Raw genomic sequence first — 13,990 nt, forward strand, 5'->3', positions numbered from 1 at the left:
ACATATGTATGCTCATATGTACAAGCGATGAGAGTGATATAAACAGAATTTTGTTTATTTTGCTATTCGAATAGCTCAGGCCAACTATTAAAATAGTTCGGTACCTGCTATTCGAATAATAAGGGAAGGATTTCGAATAAATGTAAGCGAATAAACATAAAAAGTTCGAATAAATATTATTCGTATTATTTGAAACGAATATAATTCGAAAATAATCTCACCACTAATTTCTACCATATAAAGCTTCCCAGTGAAAATTCATCTGCCTTACATATGCCTTTCTCAGTCGACATAAAACATGTAGGTTCCATTCGCCGATTTGTATGAAAAATTCAAGGGAGCACGACGCAAATTGGAAAAGAAGCTCGGCCCAAAATCTCTTTGGATATTATCGCGCCATGCATTTATTTAATTTTTAATTCAAACTTATGATTTTTTCTTTATTCATATTGCTCCCATTTTCCATTCTATTTCTTCAGCTTGTGGAATTTATTTGTTAATTTATTCCTTTAAAATGTTCTAAAAAAATACAACACCACAAATTAAACACATGCCAGCCACTCCATGAATTAATATTTATTGCATATTTTGTACAATAAATTCTTACGTTTGTATTTACTACTTACAGACCAGCAAATGCGCCGCTTCACATTGGTGAATTGCCACCATTCGTATCAGTGCAACTCTTTTATATGTGTACTTTATCGAAGCTTTCTAATGAAGCATGTGAAGTCTGTTAAGGTGGCAACATTTAAATGGAATTTAAGCTGAAACAATTAATTGTATGTGAAGTAAAACGTTGGTTGCAATTTTAATACTAAAAAAATAGTACTAAAACGTGCATGCATACAGTTAGTCACAAAAGTAAGTATGCTACGGATTCTTTTATATATTCATGTTTTTCCCCCTTTTTTCAATTTCTCAAAAATAATACAATTTTTTAAATTTCTCCCAACTTTTTTTTTTTTTTTTTTTTGAATACCCCCTAAACATTTTTATTTTTCTATTTTTTTTTTTTTTAATTTAATTTTTTCCATGTTTTTAGTTTTGTTTTTGTACTTTTTATAATTTTTTATTGTCTTTTATTTCATTGAAATGTTTGAAAACGTTTTTATTTACAAATTGTTTCCCCATTTCTTGACCTTTTGTTCAATTGAATTTTAGTTAATAATTCTTTTTTTATTTTATTCCAATTTTTTCTTTTTATGTTTTATTAAAAATATAGTTGTAATAAAATAATTGATATACTATGTACAAATTACAAAAATTATTAAAAGTTTAAACAAAATTTCAGTTTCCAAAAAACTTATTTTTATTTTGATCCTATTCCTTACTTTTCTTTTTTTTATAAAATTTAAACATTTGGAAAAAAATTTCAATTAAAAAGCAAAAACAAATTAAACAACTCGCTTAACTTGTTTTTGTTTTCCAATTGAAATTTTTTTAAGCGAGCAGAAAAAATTTTGAAGCTTAAGAAAATAAACCTCTTTTAAAATAGTTAGTAGTTACAAAAAAGTGAAAAGTTGTGGAGTTTTTGAAACTCGCAAATGTTTTGAAAATTCTGATTTCGATTATTATGCAACTTGGAAAACAAAACATTCAATGAAAATGTAAAAAAATGCCGTTTCCAAAAACATTTTTTTAAATTTTGTTCCAATTTGTTTAAATCAAAGAGCCCTAGTTCGAAAAACCCCAAAATATTCATACAAAATGGCACTCAAGAAATGCTCTAATATACATTGTTTCTTAAGGAAAAAGTGACATTTCGGAAGGCAAACAAAGTTGAACACTTATTAAAATCAATTGAAATTCAATACTCGTATTGGTATCGTGTATGAATCACCATGCGTCGTCAAACGTCAACATTTCTTGACTGCTCCTATTTCCATGTAAAAGAAATAAATCAAAATATTTCTTAAGCGCTAACTTATGAGCTGCGTTATTGGTTATTTTTAATAGTTATAAAAAACTAAATGTTCCGAAAATTCTGATTTCGATTATTATCATATATTTAATACTTCTATATCACTACTACTGAACTGTGCAGCCTGTCAAACATTACTGTACATATATACAACGAGAGGAGAGAAAATCTCAAGGCTGTCGTTAAATTTTTGTAAAAAAGGGGATTAAATATACATATATATATTTCAACAAGCCGTCTTGCTTCTATCAATATTGTACATTAGGCTATTTCGTTCTCCAAATTAAAAAGTAAGCTTTTGTTTTCCATTAGTATTATAAAATTTTTATTGTTTTAAGAACTCCGCAGAATAGCATTACCGATTTGTGCTGAGCCCTTAGTGACCAAAAAGCGACAAAAAAAGCAAATAATGCCAACTGACAACTACGAATTTCTCATGCACAGAATTAACAGTTACAAAATATGCATAGGCGCCACGAATGGCATAAATTGAAAACAAATCTAGTTAGCGGTCGTAAGATTTTCAGCTGTTATAAGTAAAATTTACTCATATTTTGTTTACTTCATCAAAAATTTACTTCATTAAAAAACTCAAAATAAGTAAAATTTTGAAAACGTTTATATATCGTTTGTTCAAGCTAATTCACTTTAAATTATTTCTAAAAACGTTTAAAGAAATGCCTGTTGGGATGTATGTATAAGTATATTTTTATACATGTATATTTGAATTTTTTTCATTTCAAAAATATGAATTCTTCGCCTTGTGTTTTTTTACTATTTATGTAAATAATGTACTTTGTATGGCTGCAGCCCATGTTTAAATAATAAATACATCAAGGCTTGTATTGTATTTGTTGGCCTTTAATCGACTAAACTGAGATTTATAAAAATTAGTATGCAGAAGCTGGGTAAAGGGGATAGTAACCCGTTGTTACCCCTTTAATACTTTTTTTACACACGCTACTACAATGCACTAACACTAACAAAGCTCGCGCATGCGTTGAACATACATTTGCACAGTTTCAGCAAATAATGATGTACGGAAAATTTGCACATTAGGAAGATAGGAAGGTATTGATATACAAGTATTATTTATATCAGAGCCGGCCACACAAATACTAAAACAATTGCATAAGTGTATGTAAAAATTGAGTGACAACTCCCCACAGTGTGCTAAAAGAAAATATGGACTGTGAAGTCTGAAATTAAAAAGGACTTTGATTATTTAATTTCAAGCTAATCCTGACTATATTTACCTATATTCGTATAACTAAGAACGCGGAGGTCGAGCTAGCCAGATAAAACTTTTTTATAAAATAAGGTATGGTATGTCTTCAATGCAAAATTTACTTAAAAAAATTCACTTTTTCATTAAAAAAGAACTATAAAACAAAGTACATGTAAAGATAGAAATATATTTTCAAAACATAAAGTTATTCAATAAAAAAAAATTTATAAAAATTAATCAAACTAACTAGAAAGTATAAAAAGGTACTTATATTAAATTGTTAATATTTATTAATAATTAATTAATTATTATTAATTATTAAAATTTAAATTGTCAGTATTAATATGTATGTTCAAGGGAACTAAATAATACTAACTAAAACGTATTAAAAATCACTTTAACATTGCAGCATATTGTTTTTATTATGTGCCCAAAAAGTAGCATGGACTTTTTCTTTTGCATTCACTGTTGATTTTAGTGAGTGACAAGCGAAAGCAAACGATCGTGATCACACATCGTTAGTGGCAGTGTGAAAATACGAACTCAAATTGCACAAGGTGCAACTTTTGGCCGGCTTTGATATATATGATTATTATACAAATTGAGAAACAATCCTTCAAAATATCAAAAATTTTCAGTTTTCAAGAAATATTTCTTTTTGTTCAAACTGTTTTTTTTTTATAAAAATATATTTGGTTATATTTTTAATAGTTATAATTTTTAATAGTTATAAAAGATTCTGATTTTGATTATATATTACAAAATCATACAAATTACAAAAGAAAACGTTCACTCAGGATATAAAAAAAAATTCGTTTGCAAAAAAGAAAAAATTATAAGCTTTCAAAAATTGTTAGGTTGTCAAAATAAATTTATTTTTTTTAATTATCAAACACTTAGGCCCGGCTTTTCGTTGCGGGTTTAAACTATAGCTAAACTTGATATTTTTGAGCCTGCCTCTATGGCCATTTACATAAAATTTTACACAGTTAAAGGGCAAAAAAAATCGGGTTTAAAGTCTAGTTAACCTAAACTCGCACTGAAAACCTAGTCTTATTAATTAAACTTATTTGAGACACTTAGGCCGTTTTCTTAACTGCCTGTTAATGTGGGGACTAAGCAACTGGCAGATAAATTTTTCGACAAGATAAATATAAAGGACATTGCAGAAACTGAAATTGCGTTTAAAGTAGAGATAAATTTTAGCAAGTAGTCCGAAAAATGGTCCTTAAAGGTTTGAAAATCGATAGACTAGAAAAACTTTTGATTTTGCTACCGAACGTACTTTTAATTATTTTTAACTTTGCTCTATATAAAATGTATTTTTTTATAGAGCAAAATCACGTATGAAACGAAAAAGTTAAATTTTCAAAAAAAAAAAAAAACTGATATACTCGTATAAAAAGCACTGAAAGAAGAAGCCGGTAAAATTAACCGAATCACGGATCAATTCAACCAATATTCCTGTAATTTTGTATCCATCACCTATAGCTGTTGAATCAACTTCGCACAAATAATTGATTCTGAATTAAGTGTATCAACATTCAAATCAAAAAAAAAAAAAAATGACCTTAATCGTAAGCCATAGCGCTGTTAAAAACAAAAAAATGCGCTTAGAAATTTGTTTTTTAATGAAAAGAGCTTTTTTCTATAGATTTCGAATGGTTTTTCCAAGCCGTGAACCCAGGACCTTCGACGTGGTAGGCATAACATGCTACCATTACACCATGGCGGCCGTTTAGCTTTGCTCTGTTAATTAACAATTACTAGTATCAACCTAAGAATACAAATGAAAACTGTTGAAATAACAAATTTCCGTCAAGATTGGAATAACAGTGGCTGTTAATATGACAGAGACTATTCTGGCACGATAGTCATAAGAACAAGATAGAGAGCGCCGTGAGCTTAAGTTACTCTTTAAAATTAGATAATATATTTGCGTAATATTGACAATTGCTCGTTGTTGAAATGACCAAAGAAATCAGTTTGTTAACAGAAGAATCAGTTAAGTTGGTGAGAATCTGTTATTTTTTTAGAATATTGTTCTCTTCTGTTGAAGTAACTAAACAAATTTGTTATCTTGACAAAAGAACTCGGTTTAAAATTAACCATAATGCCATACATTTTACTGAATGTCTGTTAATTCAAGAACAAAAAACCTGATATGTTGGTTTTACTAGCTTCATTTTTTTAATTTTCGGTGATATTAGGTTTTTGATTGTTTAACATATTAGGTTTTAAGAAATTGTCTAAACAATTTTATTATTAAAGAAAAAAATTTAATTCAAGCATTTCAAACAAATTATAAAATGTTTAGAACAATATTAGGATTTTTAAAACTGCTGAAAAAAATATTTTTTAAGTATTTTAAAGAAAACAAAATATGAGAACTAAACGAAAAGAAATTTAAAACTTACATAGAAAGTTTGAAAAGTCTTGAAAATTGGTTGGTCTTTATAAAGCATATATGACACTACTTTATTTTTGCTTGGATTTCAAGCTAAAAAAACTGACGAAACTTTATCGGAACTTCAAAACACAAAAACAATTTCTATCATGAAAAAGCGAGACCACTATTCCCCCAAAAATAGTGAGTTTGACATGTTTTTGTTTATGTTTTACATTTGATTTTTACATCAACATTTTTAACAATAAAAACAATGCAAATAACACGCGAAAATTATTTCTGTCTCTAATGGTTCACTTTTTTCACAAGAAAGTTGATTTTAATGGTGTTTTTATGCACCAAATTTTCAAACTAAAAACAAAATTTTCATGTGTCAGAAAAAAATAAAAAAAAAAACGGCTGAATGTCAAAAAAACCTATCGAAATACAAACTGGCTCGTTTGTTTTTAATGAATTAGATTGTATTTTCCTTGTATTTCGTTAGTTTTTTGAAATATAGTTTACACAATAAAAGAAAAAATACACAAAAATAAAGTAGTGTCATATAGGTATAACCATGATAAAAACACCTACAAGGTATAACCGCTTCTGACATTATTGACGTTTTTCCGCAATAAAAAAAAATTGCGAATTTATCAATTGCATATTATTTCTCAAACAAAAACCAATTTGAATATTTTACTTTGTTTATATTTTGATTTTCTTTGGTTCAGAGATTGATTTCTAAATACTAAATTGCGCAAAAACTTCAATAAAAAAATCATGGCCGACCAGAAGAGAGAACGGTTAGACCTCGTAGGTGTCATGTTCAAAACTATCCAAATAAATTTTCTCAGTATTAGTAAAGAAACAGCTGTTAACAGTTGTTTTTTTAGTCATAAGCCACCTTTTCATAGGCCGGGTCACATATACAAAAATTAAAAAACAACATAGAATATAGAAAAGAAACCTTACCCCTTCGTATACTTTTGTGATTGGCTGTATGCATACGCAAAAAAACAAAGGAAAATTTTGCTAAAAAATTAAATCTCACCGTAACATGTGGGAATAAATAAATTTCTATTGGCCAAGTTATGAAATAAAATTCAAAGAATAAAAGCAACAACATCAATATAAATGTGCAAATCAACGATATAGGGAAAGGGAACGAAATTATTATTATAATAATAATAATAAAAAGAAAAGATAAAACGACCTAAAATTCACTAACCCACTTACATAAATATTTACAAACGTGCATACATACAAACTGAAAATGGACGCATCATACAGACATACATATTTATAAAATAAGCTATCTTAAAAATGATATTTATATATTTATATTCTTAATGAAACTAAAATAGCAAGAAAATACCGTATAAAAAAAAACTAAATATATATTGTACTAGAGAGTTTATATAAATGAATGAATGTTTGTAGACGAAAGTGCTAAAAGGATAAGAAAGAAGTTAAGAAGACGTGCAAAATGAAAACAGAATTACTTTCAAGAATTTTCCAAAACAATTAACAAAACTTAAAAAACTTCACAATGTAATTTAATAATTAAAAACAAACATAAATTATCAAAAATTGTATGTGTTAAAGGCTATTTATTATATAATGTAAGCTCAAACGGTAAATTAGCAGTTAAAAATAATAATAAAAATGTAATAGCATTAAAATTAAAGAATTAAAAAAAACTATGACTAATATGCAAAAAATTAAATAATCAAACATACATAAATTAAATACAAACAATCGTAAAACACATACATAGGTATAAGGGCTGCACAGCAATACATTTTTTCAAAAATGTTTTTTTTTTTTTATAAAATAGTTGTTTAATATTTGAAAAGGAAAAAAAGACTTTTTATTAAGAATTCATGAGCTTAAACCCGGCTTATAGTAGTTAAATATTCAATTAGTATGTTTTTCTAAGAGAAACTGAAAAGAAAGAAAGAAACATTTACTGGCATATTGCGATGGTACCATTTCGAAAACCACCAACGTAATCATCATCAGGCAATTTCGTAATATTATCAAAGGTTTCACCGAGATTCGAACCGCGAATCGCACGGTGAAACTGCAGTTGCCTTAACCACTCGGCTATCCTGCTGGTATTTGTTTGCATGCTTATTTCAGTTTCTCTCATTTCTACACTAACACAATTGAGACATTCTGGCTCTATTAATTTTTGTGTTGTGTAGATTTCGGTGAAACCTTTGATAACATTACGAAATTGCCTGATGATGATTACGTTGGCTGTTTTCGAAATGGTACCATCGCAATATGCCAGTAAATGTTTCTTTCTTTTCATTTTCTCTTAGAAAAACATAATAATTGAATATTCAATTATTAATAATAAGTATGAATTGAACACACCATTGAACAAACAAACAAAAAAATTTTGTTTTTCAAATATGTATCATCGTTTAAAATTTTAATTTCATCAATTTGTAAAAACAAAACTCAGTTTCCAAATAAAATTTAAATAAATAAATAAATGTAAGTTGCGATAACCTCCGAATATGTTGTAGGCCGAGCTTCTCTTCCAATTTGCGTCGTGCTCTTTTTAATTTTCGGCATCTACAAGTCAGATGAGTTTTCACTGAGAATCTTTTCATGGCATAAATACACTCGGAGCGTTTGCCAAATTACTGCCGAGCGACGACCCCGCTTAGAAAAACTTTCTTCTAATTGAAAAAATCTTGATAATAAAATTTTGATATTCTTTGCCCGGGAGTGAACCCAGGTTCTTCGGTGTGGTAGGCGGAGCACACTACCACCATACCACGGCGGCCGCAATTATTATAAACAAAAAATAAATATGTGGCTTTCAGGCATAACCGAAAAAGTCACTTAACCGGCTTTCGAGAAAACCAACCTTAAAATTTTTGAAGTGTTTGCCAAAGTAGCAAACTTAAACGACTTCCTTTTATAATATCATTGTATGCGTAGCAAAAGTTGAATTTCCTAAAAACAATGTTTTTTGTGTCGGGAAGACGCTGAGTTGTTCGGTTATGTTGTTTGGTTGAGAAATGTCGAACGAGTGTTAGATATTACTGAGTAAATTGATATTTTCTGGAAAGATTAACATTTACTGATATCGAATCGCTCACTAACTCAAAAGAAAAAAAAAAGAAGAAAAGCGACTTTTCCGGTTATGCCGGGAAGGCAGAGATAGTTTCGTTGATATGTATTTAATACTAGTGTACCCGGCAGACTTTGTCCTGCCCGAAAATGGCGTTGACTACATTCAAAAACTGAGCTTCCCCTCTTCCCTTTTTACACCATTCTTGTCTTCTTTATCCTACATTTTGCTTCTTATTCTTGTCCATTCCTTATTCCATTTATCTCCCTCCAACTCTCACTCACACGCCAACTCTCACTCACACGCCAACTCTCACTCCAACTTCCCCTCACATTTCGACTCCCACTCCCACAACTGGTCCCACTTTTCCCCACTCCCACTCCAGCTCTCACTCCCACTCTACCTTAACTCCTAGTTCAACTCTCACTAGCTCTCATTCCCACACTCACTTCAACTGTACCCCACTCATATATAAAATATACAAAAAAAAGTTAGATACCTTCTTCAAGTAATTGCAGTGATGAAGCGAATTTAAATTTATTCCTCAAAGGGGCGTGGCTTAGCCTCTTATCCAAACACAATTTTTTAAACCATCCTTGAACCATAACGAACGAAGCAAAAAGCAATTACCAGAACCGGTCAAGCTGTTTTTTAGTTTAAGCGAGACTAACGCACAGCAATTCAATTTTATATATAGATTAACTATCCCAGCAGATTCTATCCTACCTAATCAGAAACAGGATATATCAGCTTCTCGACAAATAAGGTGCCCTGTTATATTCTCCCTCGGGATTTCACGAATGTGAATTATATGGAAAATAGTGGACATAAATTAGTAAAAATGGCTTTCCAGTGCCAGTAATATGCATCTTTTTTTTTTTTTTTTTTTGATAATCAGTTAAGCTAAATCGCTTTGGAAAACAAAAAAATTATTTATTGTTTATTGAAAAAGCTTACGTTGTTGTGCAGCCCGTTATGAGCATTAATTATATTTTATTATAATTAAAAATATGTAACTCATATTGCTAATATTTTTGTACACAAAAAAAAACTATTAAACAAAATTATTTAATTCGCATTTTATTAGAAAAGGAGAAACTGATTTACAAAAATATTAATATGTTTTGCAATTAAGAAACTACAAAATTTTTTTTGGTATTTAAAAAATACTATATCAAACATTTATTTATTCTTAGAAATTCCTTAAAATTTATCTTGATTGAATTACATATATGACAAATCATACTAACTTTTATTATTTAACTGCTGTTACTTATTTTTTAAAAGATTTCTTGTTGTTAAAACATGAAAATAACAGCATCTATCAATTCGACACTTAGGTCCACTTGCAGAGCGAAAAGTTAACTTTTTTGTCAGAGTTAACTACAAATGAGGGGTAAAACTCATACATTTTTAACAAATTTTAAGTCCGTGCACTGCAGAGTAATTTTCATAATTTATTCGAACAACAACAATGCACAGAATAAGTTGAGAAATTAGGGCGATCCCGGGTGACCTCCGGTTACCAAACAAATACAGTAATGACTTGTTAAGTTCACCGTAGGCGCTCAAAATGGTGTTTTATGTGTGAAACAGTATCGAATATGATGTTTCTTCGTGCTCTATCATTATCAAACGTAATTGAAATCTGCAAAAAACTCAAAGCATCTAATTATATATCGATTTTTATTATTTTTTTAAGGTTTAATCATTCATCATCATATTTTTAAGGTTTTGTATACAGATATAAAAAGTATTCTCATTATAATCATTATTGTTTGAGAAATTTTTAGGTAAATAAAAATTCTAATTAAATTTTTTGGAATAAATATTTATTATAATTCTTACTTTTGATTTAAATCATTAAAACTCTTTACTATTTTTTATTCTTTACGACAAAAACCAAAAGACTATAATTATTTTGGAGCATAAAAACATAACTTCACTTCTGCACTTTACTCTGCTGTGCAGAGATCGCGTATAACAGTTCCTAAAGCCGTTATTTTCAATTACAACAGTTATGTATTTAATGAATAACTGTTAAATGCCAAGACTACTGGTTTCGGTTTCTCACAGGGAAAGACTATTTTGCAAGCAAAATAAAGGGAATTATGTGTGATCGAGAACAACAACCGATTACCGAAAAAACATAAATCCCGCTCTGTTACGACGTAAATATTTATATGTTTGCCTCCAGAGTTGCTGTCAACGAATAACATATTCGTGGATTTTTTATGTTTGTGCAAATACGGCGTACATTTTTTATGCATAAATACTTACTAGAAGAGATATCGATTTGTTATTAATTTGTTATCGAGTTGGTATAGACGGTTTAGCGATTTATTATTACTTTGATATCAATAACAACAAACGTTATCGATGACTTATCGGTTTAATATCGAAAAAATGTGGATGTTTTGGAAAAGTTTTCGAATTGCTATCGAAGAAAAAATGATTTTTATCGAAAAACTATTGATTTGATATCGATAAAATATGGACTTCGAAAACCGATTTTTCTGATAACAAATAGAGACCTTTTCTACGCAAAATCGATGTGTTTTCGATAACATATCTAAAAAAATGTTTCTGTAAAAAAATCGATAGAAAACTAACTCTTCGATAATGAACCGATAACACGTCGACTATTCACCAATAATATACCGATAACTCTTTGATAAGAATTGTTATGGATAACGTATCTATATTATTCCGATGAAAATCCGATTATAATAACAGCCCCATAACATTTCGTATTCATAAATGAACTTTTCCGAACTCTGCCAAATTATTCCAAAATAGTTTGTATTGGCTGAAGAATCATCTCAAGATGATCCCATAACGATCACGAAATAGTCCCGACATAATCCCAAAATAGCTCCTAACCTCTACCCAAATTATCTCGAAAGGGTAGATACCTAAGGTTTTCCAAACGATTCCGAAGTGATAACAAAGTAGTCCTGGAATGATCACATATTATCCCCGAACAGCCCAGATCTAAAATAGATTCTTGAAATGGTCCGTGGGTGACCCCAAAAATAAACGATCGGGACGTAGTATGGTGTTTCTAACTTAAATTTTATGGAATAAAAATTATAAGCAGTTCCTTGTAATAAGCTTATGTTAAGTTTATATTACTCTAACAGAGCCAAAGAGTGATTTACCGTTTCCGAAACCTATGTATGTGGTCGAAAAATAACAGTTTTAAAAAAACCTTGGGCAATAAATCACACTACACAATCTCAGTGATAGTGAGAAATCGTTTGAAAATAAAAATTAATCACTAAGACCGAAAAAATCAAAAATAAATATATCTCACTGAGAAACCATTATGTACGATCTCTGCTCCTGTGTGGAAAGTGTTTATTGTTTTCGGAGTTACCATATCGAAACTAACATTTTTTGATATGACTCAAAATTGGTACAGTTATTTTTACGTTTATAGCTCTATTAAAAATTGATAATGATGCTTTCTCTTTGTTCGATTGATTAATGTTAAGTACATTATTGAATACAATAAAAAAATTATACACATTTACACATCCACATTTATATTTATATATATAATTTATAAAGAAAACGTAAAAAACCGTAACTTTATTAAATAATATATGATACAATACAAAAATAAACTTATATGCATAAAAAACAATTATATTATATTACTGTAATACGAAAACATAAAATAAAAACATAAAAAATTTAATCATGCAGTCGCTAAATCGGTCTTGAGAATTTGAATAAAGAAATGATATACACATATACTTAGAATTATAAAAATAATAAAATAAACAATGAAAAAATATGAAAATCGCTATATCGATTCAAAAATATATATACCCAAATACATTGTAAAACAAAGCTAAACTTTACGTATAATGGATAATTGCAGCAGTGTTCTATAACTTTATCTCGTTTTCGAATTTTCTTAAATAGACTGCGAATCGTTATGTAATTTTATGCTAATCACGAATGTCTCTTTGTGTGCTAAATTTGTGTGATGGCGGTTGCAACCGATATCGTTTATTGAATGATGACTTTTCTTTCTTGATATTTCGCTGCTCTTTGCAATTAATAATAATAGTTATACTATACGAAGTATAAATGGCATACAATAAAGTAAACAAATAAATTAAAAAATACATAAAATGTGCAACAATGGTGTTATTTAATTTAATTATTTTGATATTAGTGGACTAATATACATATTAGGCATCATGTTATGGCATCTTCAGAGTCATTTTTGTCTGGGAGATAAACCCAATTCGGCGTAGCTTTATTGTTGGACCGTATTGATAATGCTGGGAAAAGGGAGAATGATAACCATATAAGGCGATGTTCCAGTTGTTGAACAACCAGGCTAGTTCAACGTGGTTGTTGTTGTTGTAAGCATAAGCACACTATCCGAAAGCCTTTGGGGAATGTTATCGATGTTGATGGTTCTTTGCCGGAGGCAGATCTGGTACGTTCCAGTACCAAGCACCATTAAGGTACTAGCCCGACCATCTCGGGAACGATTTGGTATGACCAGGTGAAACCTTCTAGACCATCCATTAATTTTTTTAAATTAGTACAGGTGTTAGGTTGATTTAAACCCACTCTATTAATGTATAACGCCATCATCAGTGTATTTTTTTTTTTCGAAGAACGATTCTCCGCTATCCCTTGTCTAACTTGGCTTGAAGAAAAACCAGTTTTGGCGTAGTGCTATTTTTGGATCTAATGGATGATGATCCTGGAAAAGGCAAGAAAAGAACCCACTCCGAAAAATCATACATATAAGGCGGATGTTTAACGTGGTCATATTAAATCGTTCCCGAAAATCGGCCGGGCTATACCTCCAAAAGGAAATTGTTATTGCCAGAGCACTCTAAGGTCCCAGGAGACATCGTACTCTGATATCGATCCCAAGGCTGACAATCGAGAGAAAAACGTTGAAATATTTGCAGACTCGCTGCGAAGGAGCCTTTCCTACGTGCTCCTTATAAGTCATGACAGTATTGCTCATTTCAAAAAAAATTGCATTACGCTGCTGTGGCTTGCGGCGCGCTACGGTGAAATTTCGTTGATCCCGGCACGGGGTTGGCGATACAAATAAGCTACAGGGCTTGCAGCTCGTCGGCCCGGAACCTGAAGTACAATAATTTGCTTTTTGTGTTGTCCAGATTAAGCTCCAGCACTCGCGCCGGAATTTCTTTCATGTAGTATGTATGGAGAGAAAGTGTTCATTTTAAGACACACACTGAGTATAGGCTATGGACAACCTTGCCGTTTTTATGGTGCAGGAAGGCGTTGATGTGGTCCTTATTCAGGGCTTTCAATCAAGGGATTTTCAGCATGTTACTAGGTAAGTTAGGACAT

At 30.0% G+C, this 13,990-nt stretch overlaps 1 protein-coding gene across 7 annotated transcripts in view; it reads left to right on the forward strand.

Annotated features, from left to right (window-relative positions):
* Positions 1-13,990, forward strand: part of qkr54B (quaking related 54B) — a 234,130-nt gene that overhangs the window by 155,617 nt on the left and 64,523 nt on the right. For 2 of the 7 annotated variants that reach the window (XM_067772239.1, XM_067772240.1), the window contains exons 3-4: positions 629-864; positions 13,276-13,976. The gene's annotated coding sequence lies outside the window, so the exon portion shown is untranslated. Of the gene's footprint in view, positions 1-628; positions 12,779-13,275; positions 13,977-13,990 lie in introns of those variants that run through there. The other 5 variants (XM_067772242.1, XM_067772236.1, XM_067772238.1 and 2 more) reach the window with 4 other exon arrangements.

The sequence above is a fragment of the Eurosta solidaginis genome, chromosome 3 (genome assembly GCF_040869045.1).
Source record: "Eurosta solidaginis isolate ZX-2024a chromosome 3, ASM4086904v1, whole genome shotgun sequence".
NCBI classification, from domain to species: Eukaryota; Metazoa; Arthropoda; class Insecta; order Diptera; family Tephritidae; genus Eurosta; species Eurosta solidaginis.